Raw genomic sequence first — 11,771 nt, forward strand, 5'->3', positions numbered from 1 at the left:
TCTGAATCCTGAGATATTTTTTGTTTTATTTTTAAAGTTCCATATAATTCTATACTTCAAAAAAAAAAAAAAGTCACCAACATGAGGAAAAATGCTGAAAAAATTCTGTAGGTTACAGTTAGGGCACAAATTCAACAATATTATGCTATATTTCGGATCTCTGCACATCTTATATCATAAACATTAAATATGAATTATGGTATAGTATACTTTACTCTCAGGACTCATGAAGATACGACAATTTCAGGCAACATCTTTCACATATATATTTTTTTAATTTCTGCACTCATTTTCTTCTTGTTTTTTCCATAGTTGTTGTTTTGATTACGCGTGCTATCAAGAAAAAAACTGAATATCGAACAGTGTATTCCAAATCATTCGCTATAAATACGATTTCCCTATTACTTTTTAACTGTTATCACAAGTATTTCTGTGATATTAGATCAGCACTAATCCAAGTTCACATAATCTAAGTTCAGTCTTTTTTTAATTGGTTATTTTATTACTCTTTTTCAACTGCTGTGGTTATATAGCGTCTGAATGAGATGAAGGTGGTAATGCCAGCGAAATGAGTCCGGAGTCCAGCGCTGAAAGTTACTCAGCATTTCGTCGTTGTTCCTGCAATAACTCCTGTGTGCAAAATATAAAATTTTTCAGTAGCAAGAAAAAACACTTTTATTCATCCTATGGCAGCCGTAGATAGGAGACTGTGAATTCTTACATTTTCGAAACAAAGAAATATAATTACATATAGGAGATTTTATTATTTGCTGTATCACTATTTAAGTTATTTAATAGAGCAAAAATCTGAAAATCGATAAATATGTCACAAAGGAATTATTGCAGGAAGAACGACGGTTTGCTCTTATTGGGTTGAGAGAAAACCCCGGAAGAAACCATCAATCAGTAACTTGTCCCGGTCAGGATGTGAACCCGGGCCTGCTCGTTTCACAGTTAGGAAATTCTGTGTTACACAATATAAGTAAGAGTCAATTGAATTTGGTCACGAAAAGAATGACTCGTTAGCGGCATTCATACGAGCATAAGTAAACTTGTACGACCCGATACAAGAAGTAATAGTGGCACTACTACGATGTTATATTAAAGAGACTGTAGTATAAACCTGACTGAACGTTTAGTAAGTACTGATATTGATTATTTCCTTATAAAGTACTGAGGTTTAATTGTTGTCGTGTGTAAATTATCCACTTTAAGAAAGGCAAGCGCAGCTGCTGTTTGTGATTTGCATGTTGCTACATTTACAACTGTTACTGTACGGCTCTACGTAGAATTAAAATGGAAATTGCAAGTTTCTATAACTCCATTGTGTTTATTTCTGAATTACGTTTCGCAACATATAACTCACCGGTACTTCAATACTAATATTCATAAATATGTATTTCATGAGACACGTTTCTGGGCTTGAAATTGAGTTCTCAAGTTAACTTAATGCTGCTTGTAGTTACCGATATCAAAAGCAGTTATACGAAGATCATTTCATAAATAATGCACAGGTTAACTTAACTGAGAAGTGGATGACGCAACACCAATGAAAATTACGTCAGTTGGAGTTGAAGGATTAAGGAAGAAGCAAGTGTGTTCGTTACGTCCAGAGCATACTCTGTGTTTAGGTAATGAGAGCTAGAAATGGAGTCTACACGTGTCTCGGGTACTGTGACGATTGAAGATCAAAGATAGAATTTTTATATTGCAAAATCTCGCAGAAATCCACAACAGAGCAGAGTTTGTGGTGAGCTTACAGTGCACCGTAGTACAGTTTTCGTGTGAGCTTAGACGAGATGCAAGACCAGGAAGGCCGACAACATCAACACATGGACAAAATGTGAAACTTGTGGCGGATGCTCTTCAAGAAGATCGTTGAACGACGTGTGAGGAACTTTCAGAAGCTACAGGATTTTCACCAAATTAGGTATTCCGTATTTTAACAAACAATTTGAAGAAGAGAAAAATTTCTGCGCGATGGGTCCCTCACTGCTGACTGATGAACAGAAGCGGAAACGCCTGGACATTGCAAACTTACTGATAGGACAATCACGAAAATGAGTAGTCCAACGAGGAACTGTATTACGGTCCATTGTAAGTTCACCACAAAGTCTTGTCAGTGTTGCCAACTGTTACCAAATATCACACGATCCTACGTACTAAATGACTTATTTACTTACCGTACTTTATGTTGGAAGGTTATTCTAAATAATTCAATAATTTGTAGCATATTTTCGTAGGCAAACTATACGGGAAAGGGATCAACATGTCAAGTATTTTGTCTGGCAATACGAAATTCATTGGTTTGACTAAACAATTGATTCATGAGACCTAACCTAAAAATGTATTTTGTTTGACCACATGAAATTATTAGTACTAATTCCGAAAACTTACCTGACTATAGTCTTGAATTATAGCCACAACACATAAAATAACTATTATATATTAATATAATATTAATACTGATATTAATTAATTATTAGCATGTTCGAATTTCAATAGCTTCCAGTGACCGGCTCAGAAATCTAGTACAATTTTAATTTCATGGAACTTCAGTACTGACAAATATTGTCGATATTTGTCTCAGCTGCCAACATACCAGTTACAAAATCACTACCATTTGTAATATTTGTCAGTATCGAAATTCGAAACGAAGTTGGCAAAAGAAAATTCAACCTGCAAACTACAAAATCACCACAATCCACTAGCATATGTAGTAATGGGGGAAAATGGTTAGGTTTCAACCTTCGGGTATGAAGTAAGCTGACCCGGACTATGCTACGAGACCGGGAGGTCGCTCACCTCCTCTATACTACCGTACATCGGCAACCTGATTGCATGCAATTCAACGAAGTCTAGTAATGAACAAGGGAGTAAATTTGTAAGTAAACTTGTGAGCACACGAATGAAACACGCGGAGATAAACGAGGAAAAGTAATAAAAGAGCACAAAAGATAAAGAAAAATAATCCATAATTAAAAAAAAAAGGTATAAAATGTAAAGAAAATGAAAAAGAAAGTAAACAAATAAAAAGCAAGAAAATGGAGTAAAGGCAAAACAAATATGTTAGCTCAGAAATTAATTAGGAAAAAAACAATCAAGAAAAGGAAAACTTAGAAAAAGAAACGTATGCGAGATAGTAAACAATAGACAGAGACAGAGAGACAGGTAAGGCAAGAAGTAAAGAAAGAAACTGATAAAATATGAAGTTATAATTGAGGACATAAAGGAAGGAAAAACTATAGAAACAAACAAACTTAAGTAAATAAAACATCAATGATAGAAACATAATGAATTATAATAATCTGTGGCGCTACAGCCCGTGAAGGGCCTAGACCGACCATCCGGCTGCTGGCCTCACGCCCACATGCCGAAGCAGAGGTGGACGATCATCCAACCAGAATGGAAGTATCGTGTGGTTAGCACGATGATCCCCCCCAGCCGTTATAGCTGGTATTCGCAACCGGATTTCGCTACCCATCGTAGTTCCCCAAGTGTATCACGATGCTGGGTGGGCACCGGTCCCATACACTGGCCGAAATTTCATGAAAAAATTTCTCCCCCCATGAGGACTCGAACCAGCGCGCATTCCGTAACGCGACTCGCAGGATGCCTTAGACTACGACGCCACGGCGCGGGACCGATAGAAACATATAATCAATAAATAAGTAAGCAGACGAAATGAGAAGACCAAATAGAAATTAAGTGTAAAAATAAATAAGTAAATAGCCTAAGCTCACAAATAATTAAGAAATAAAAATGTATGCTTAAATAAATAACTGAATGAATATAAACTTATTGTAAATTGTCTCAGTATTGTCAACGAACAATTACAGCCTGATGCATCTTGTAGAAAGTTCCCTTGAAGTTTAATATGTCTTTGCTGAGGAAGCAAAGAGAACTTCATATAAAAGTTACTTTTTAATGAGATACTAACCTATCCCACAAAGTTGTACGGTCCCGGAGCCACCTGGTTTCGACATCAACGTCGTTTGAAGTTGATTGCTCAAACTTTGTGGAGGTTGGTATAAAGTCGTATGTGGAGGAACGAGGACTGCCTCATTCTGTTCAAGTTCCAACTCATCTAACTTTTGCTTGCGACTTCTCTTCCTGAAGTGGCCTATCGATCATGCTAACGGACGCAACCCAAATCCGACCACTTCACATACAGTAAAGCAACCGGTCCTTTGTGTTGGTAACGTGCTGAAGAACTCAGATTTTTTTACGTGATGTTTGGCCCTGTTTAGCTTGTCATAAAAAGTAAGCGGGTGCACATTGAATCAGACGCGACGCTTTGCTTTATAATGTCTCACAACGCCTAGCGACTGTCTGCTAGTTGTATGGTGTCGATAGATGAGGACTGTTTATAACATAAAGTCTGTAGTATTTGGCTCTTATTTCCTAAGCACGGCTAATAATCATTAGCTTACTGTACGTATGTCACAAGCAGTAGAAAAGAAAATCATACTGACTTTGAATACACTAGATTAGCAAAAGTTCAAAATTGTTATGGGGTTGTTGGATTAAGCTATTTAATTTATTTCCCTCGAATGAAGCATCTCAAGTGTTGTCGTAATAATTCACCATTAAAATGGGACACACTCACGGACCGGAGAACGCGATTTCGATTATGCGCAATGTTCAAAACATACAGAGGTGAGCCTGCCTGGAGAGAAATAAAAAATAGGTTGCAGCCGCCAAATTACTCTTCAAGGAACGACCACTCATATAAATTGAGGGAAAGAAGACAGAGGACGGACAATGGAAAATTTTCTTTTCTCAATCGTACTATCAGGGACTGGAATGCTTTACCTGCAGACTTACTAAAGGCTTTACCAATAACCAAAAATGTATTTAAAAATATGCTTAAGGACTTTACTAATAGACGGTAGTATATTATACACACTACTTAAAGGGTGTAATTGATATCTTGTTATTTGAAGTGTTCTATCAGTGAGGAAGTGTGTGGTGTCAGTGAAGTGTGTAGTGTCAGTGAAGTCTATTGTGTAAGTGAAGTGTGTTGGTGTCAGTGAAGTGGTTGTGCAAAGTATTTGAACAGTGAAATGGTTAGAAGTGTTAGTTAAATCAGGTAGAATCAATGCAGTGAGTGAGTTGACAGCGAAATAAGTGTAGTGCCGAAAGGTACTTGTGCAGGTATGAACCTGTCACACTCGTGAGTCTTAGTTCGAACTTTGGGTTAAGATACAAATTATATTTACTTTAAATGTTATTTTAAGTGACCATGCTTCATTTAATTTAGGATGCTCCTTGTTATTATTATTTTATTATTATTATTATTATTATTATTATTATTAATTATTGTTTTTTATTAGTTGTGTTTATTATTAATTGTCATCATTGACTGTAATTAGTTACCACTGCCACCGGGTATATACCCATTTGCAGTGTGAATAAATACATACATACATCCTGTAGTATTAATAAATTTAAGAGAATATTGAAAAACTGGCTTGTGACCAAAGCATTTTGTAATATTAATGAGTTTGAAATGGCTGGTAAATTAGATCTTATATTTTAAAATAATTATGAAATTTTTAGTTTTATGCTTGACTAAGCCTATTGAAATATTTTGTTTAATGGCTGCTCTCTCTCTTAAATACTTAAAAAGTGCACAAACGTCATTTTCTATGTTCATGATAACTTCACGAGCCACAAAAATGAAATATATTAAATCAATAATGAGTGATAGCTAGTATAAAGCAGAGACGTAGACCTACTACAAATTATCATTAGTTAACTTATTTCTGGTGCTTTCATTTCACTTGCAATATCCTTCCATTTGCACATTTTAGAAATCACATTATTGTAGTGATGTGGTTTTAAAATGAATTCTACAGAACGGGTCTTTCCTATATTAAAACAACTAATTAAAACAACGTATTTAACAACATCGATCTCCATTCTAAATAATGAGCGCTACACAACAATAGTATCTGTAGATAGAGGAAGTTTGCAATCGTGGACATGGCTACTCACGCATGCGCAGTACGCTGCAGCCATCAGTCTGCTCGCGACCAAGTTAAAGTAATCATCCAATATTGTCTCCCCGTGTCCGCTCGCGACTGTCTCGTCACGTCTGATTCTGTGTGCACCCCGTCATAAGGAATCAATGGGAGACAAATACCATCAGACAAAATGTTGCGTCGAGCTGCGCCGCGTCTGATTCTGTGTGCACCCGGCCTAAGGGTTCGATTTCGGAAGATTGTGCAAGATTTCTGCTGGTTAAGGCGGTTTTGAGCGAGTACCGTAAAACCAAACGAATTTATACTCAGGAGATTCAGTATTGGTTATGTCTATCAAATCACATAGATGTCCAATTATTGTAACTCGTACAAGATAACCCCTGGCGTAAACAACCCGCAGCGCACATTCTTTAACCCCTTCAGGCCTGATGTACAGTAGCGGCCAAAAAAAAAAAAAAAAACGGACCGACCCTTGTAGCTGATACAAAAGAATCCTGTGCTGTGTATTGTGTCAAACTGTGGTAATTGCAATATGGATAGTGAAGCTAGAGGTATGTAGGCTACTGCTATTTAATGTAAAAATACGCAGTTATCTTTGGCGAATAGAGGTAGAAATGTAATATTGATGCCAGATGAAAATAAAACTCTCAAAGTTTTTTTTCGTGTATAAGTTTGAGGCACTGAAGGAAACAAAAGAGGGTAAGAATCGAACAAATGCAATAAATTTCATTGTTACAATTAATTATACAAGATGAATGTGTTTTGTGACTAAAATTTGAATCTGTGACTCTGAAATCAGCTACAAGGGTCGGTCCGTTTTTTTTTGATACTACTGTACATTATACTGTACATGTTTATTTTTTATTTTTTTATTTTTTGGAATGTCTTCGATACTTCTAATATTTTGAAAAATTCAATGTGATAGAAATGGAATAATATTATTTTTGAAACATTTATAAACACAAATCAAAAATAAAATTTAAAATTTTAGGGCTCCAGGGGTCAAAATTGCCCCAAATTTTGATTTTCTGTGAAGACTTGATTTGGGATTTTTGGATCCCCAGAATGATCATATGACCAGTTTTTTTAATATAAATTCAGGACTGAAGGGGTTAAGGTCGTTTTTCCTATTTTATATGGCAGAGCAAGCTTGAGGTGCAATATCTCCTGGTTCTATAGGCGTTTGGACACCCATGATCTACCATCAATCCATCAACTCTGCATCATCACATTATTAGTCACTTTACACTGTACGAATTGCAGTACAATGGTGGTACAACATGGTTTGAACAGACCATCAACCCAGTGCGGCAAAACAGCTGTTCAACGCTTTGACCAAGTGGTGTTATACAGGATGATTCAAAATGTTGTGCTCAAGCTGATGGAGCTTACAGAGAAGTCGAATAGGAGCATGTAGTCTCTAAAGTATTCCTCAATCAGTATAAGCTCATAATGTCATACACTCACTTTAGTGCACGACATAGCTCTCCACAGATACACATAATGTGGCCCGCCGAAATGGTGTGCAACTCGAAAAATGGGTCACAATCCTGCCATCTATCCGCAATATCCGTAACTCGAATCACGCAATTGAAGTGGGTAGGCATTCGATATACATACATACATACATACATACATACATACATACATACATACATACATACATACATACATACTGTACTGTAAATTTAATTATCTTGTTTGTAATTGACTAATTACGAATATTGTATCTAATTTTCCTGCTTCCTTAAATTTCCTATGTATGTCCAGTAATTTTCCGTAGATCCTTTCCCTTTTCAGAATATTTTTATAATCTTTAATGTCACGTTCCATAGGCAGGGATTATTTTTGTATTCCTGTGTCAGTTATTTCAAGTATTCTTTATCATAATTTTAAGGCTATTGCAGCAGATTATTCTTCGCGGTTAACGTAGTAATTATGTACTTTTCTCTTTACTCTTTGATTGCACTGCTGCTTAAGTCACCTTCACTTGTTACTGCTGAAAGAAAACTTTTCCACTTCGAATGGATATCATTCGACTGTCGTTACGGAAGTTTGATGCACGTCATGAGGGTCTTTACGTGTTACAATTTTGTTTGAAGGGCCAGCCGCTCAGATATGTGCTACCGTCTCACTGTCAATCTCATAATGAAAGACAGTGATGGACAGATTTCTGCACTGCGCAAGGCTGAAACGGTGTATTATGCACGTGGAATCTGTTCTCAGCCGAAGCAGTGAGCGGTAAGTTGGTTTGTTGCTTAGAGAGATCGTCAAGGTGCAAACAAAATAAAATAAATCAAATTTAATCCTAATAAATAGATTTAATAGCTTGAACAATTAAATTATTTATACTGTAGACATTTTCTTTAATTTTAAATATCTCAACTGGGCATACAATATCAGCGCACTTAAAAAGAACACAAAATAAAGAAATGCTTGTTTAAAAAGTAAATTAAAATATTTTTTTTCTACAAGAGGCCCTCGGCAGCAACCCCATCTTGCCCTTAATAAGTACATAAATTAAGAGGACCGTGGTAAAATATAGGAAATTCAGTTCTTGACGTCTGAAATAACTTTTAAAAATTGCATTAACAATAATATATATTATAATATATTATTTCATTTTTTCAAAGCTCCTGGTTGAGATTCACTTAGCGTTGCGGATGGTATCGACGCAACTCAAATAAGGGACAATTGGATTTTTGTTACAGTTTTTCTCGAATGGTATGTAGGAAAATGTTCCACGTTACCAGTACATATTTCATATGCATCAGTCCCCGATAATTTACTAGTAGATACTGCATATGAGCAAAATCCTATCAATAGTTTGTGACAAATTGCTGTGCATATACGGTACAAGCAGACAAATAATATATGTTAAGATTAATTTTTGGTCCTACAGATTTATCTATTATGGTTATCATTTGTTATTAATTGAGAAAAATTCGCTCCAACGCCGGAAATTGAACCCGAGATCTCCAGTTCTACGCACAGGGTGCTCTAACCCTGAACTACGCCCAGGCTCATTGCATAGCACCGGATCGAATCTTTCTCCTTTGGTTCTTTACCTTAGTGGCCTTACTCAATGTTCGACATATATTGACATACATTAAGTCACTACACAAGGAGGACACTCATATGAGTGACTTGGCGGCGGGACTCCACAGCACTGTTAGGCGAATAATCTAAGTAAAGATGAATTTTTGGTCCTACAGAATTATCTGTTATGGTTACCAGATAATTCTATAGGATTGAGCCTCGGCATAACTCAGAGGTTAGAGCACCCAGTGAGTAGAACTGAGGGTCCCGGGTTCCGATCCTTGACACCGCAGCGAATTTTTCCTCCATTAATAACAAAAACATAAATAATATGCCTAAAATCATAGACAAGAATCTATCCCTCAAAATGGAAAATTTCCATATCAGCGTTGTCATCTCTTGTCTGCAAGGGACAGTAACTATTTATGAGTGGTCCAACATGAAAAATCGTGAAGGTTAAATATATCCCACCAAAGTTCTTGTATTATTTATTGCTCTGGTCTTTTCGGTGTTATCAAGCTCCGCAAATATATATTCAAACTCCGGAAATATGCTTCGCGGTCACAACAATAACAACTACCCCCACCGTTTTCCCCTCTCCTACTGTGATAGCTCGGGTATTATTTTCCGTGTGCGCGCGCAGCACTGGTTACTCTGCGCAAAGCTACGACACACTCACTCCTCCACAGCTGACGCACTGTTCATTTTGTACGTACCTCGGCTTGCAGCAACTACAAGGAACATGATTAAAATGTACAGTCAAAGGGAAAGGGGAAGGAATTAACTGTAGTTGATGGATATAAATACAGAAAGTACTGCAAGAACAAAGAAGGACAGAAATTGAGGTACATAGTGAAAATGTATAATGCCAAAATAGTGACAACTGTTGAAGGTGACATTCTTTTTAAATACAGGAAGAAACCACAACCATGAAAAATATGTAACTGTACACCGTCATATGATTACAAATGCCGCGAAACGCAAAGCCAGTGAAGGAGACTTGTTCGACAGACCTCCAAAATTAATCAGGAGAGAAATATGCTCAGCCCCACAAGAAATAAGCGAGAAAATAACGACCAGAGATATAAATCTAACAAGAAGGAACTTAATACACGCAAAGAAGAAAACTCCATCAAACACTACTTAAAACTAGCAAGAGGTTCATGAAGCTCTACAAGTAGTCCTAAGCCTAGACCGGAGTACATAATATTGAAATTACTAATTTATTTACTCTAAGTGTGAAGAGAATTTGCTTAGTATTGATGTGAAAGAGTGGGGGTAACTGATGAGCGGAGATAGTTGCGCACTTTGATACAAGGTTGACGAGGGTTTCTTTTCTGTTGCGGATCTTGATATTGCCCGGTCTTTTAGTACTTTAAAAACTTATTTTTAAAACAGGAAAAACAATTGAGGGTTGGACCGTTTTTGCGCACATGTCTTGAATTACTCTTTTTGTATTAGGGATGCTATGCTGGAAATGTGTATATCGTGAAAATCTTTAAATTGATTCCTTCACTGTCTCTCAATGCATTCTACTGTACAGTACTTATATACTAGTTCTACCCCATATGAAGAGAAAGGAAAATAAGATCTTGAAGAATTATTAAGTTAATAGAACGAGGACCATGATTAGGTTATCATTCATCTTGCAATTATCTGTCGTGTTTAATCTTTATTTATTCCTCCAGTTAAAATTCTTTTGCAGTGGAGACTAATAACACTTCATCAAAGTGTCCAATCAGGGACAGTGGCGATGCGTAAAATTTATCCCGCCCAACTTGATAATACTTCAGTATCCGTACTCAACGGACCCGTCCAGAGAAGTAATGGCCCAGAAAAGTGAAAGCTAGACTTTCTTATAGATTTATATGAAACGAATGAGCAGGAGGTCCAAATTTACTTGCGGTCTCGAATTGGCGCCGCTCCACTCCCACACCCTACAGGACGAGCGGCTGTCGAGACACCCACTACAGACCACACTTCTTCCTAATGGTCTGTCTTGTTAGAAATCAAAACAAGAGAAAACAGAGTACTGGACTTAAACAACTAGGCCCACTAAGCGTTTAAAATATATATCGCAAGATGCTGACAAAATAACTAAGTTCTTACACAAAATGCTATGAATATCATTCAAGGAGCGAGAGTTGGTTTCATAATGTACATTTTTCGTAATTATTGTTTCTTCATTAGCAACTCAATCTGCTGACAGAGTCTCATTAAAGAGACAAAGTGTTCGAATCCAGACAGATTTTAAGGACTTAGTAATCTTCACATCTTATTAGGGGAATAAGAAATGCACAAAATAAGAGACAGAAATCAGAATAACAAATATAAAATATAAAATGGTGCAATTTAGTCAATAGCTAAACATGGATATACTCTTTCATATGTTTTCACACAAGTATATAGGGAATATATATATATATATATATATATATATATATATATATATATATATATATTATTGATTTAGTGTCTCGATAATTGTTGTGTTTAAATTATATTAGACGTATTATTTTCGTTGTCATTGGTGGAGTGTGACTAGTGTGCGTTTTCTATTTCTGCGAGATTTTCTAAACAGGTGACTTGTGCAATGTCAGAAGGAAGAAAAGGCAGGCGGAGATCAAAGAATATTGGAGAAGGTGCTCCGTTAAAGAGTAAAGCGCAAGAGATGGTCTGTAATGTAAGAGAGTATTTTGAGAGGGAAAAAGATAATGGCGGGCCTCTTTTACCTTTGGCGCAAGT

Source organism: Periplaneta americana, chromosome 8 (assembly GCF_040183065.1).
Source record: "Periplaneta americana isolate PAMFEO1 chromosome 8, P.americana_PAMFEO1_priV1, whole genome shotgun sequence".
NCBI lineage: Eukaryota > Metazoa > Arthropoda > Insecta > Blattodea > Blattidae > Periplaneta > Periplaneta americana.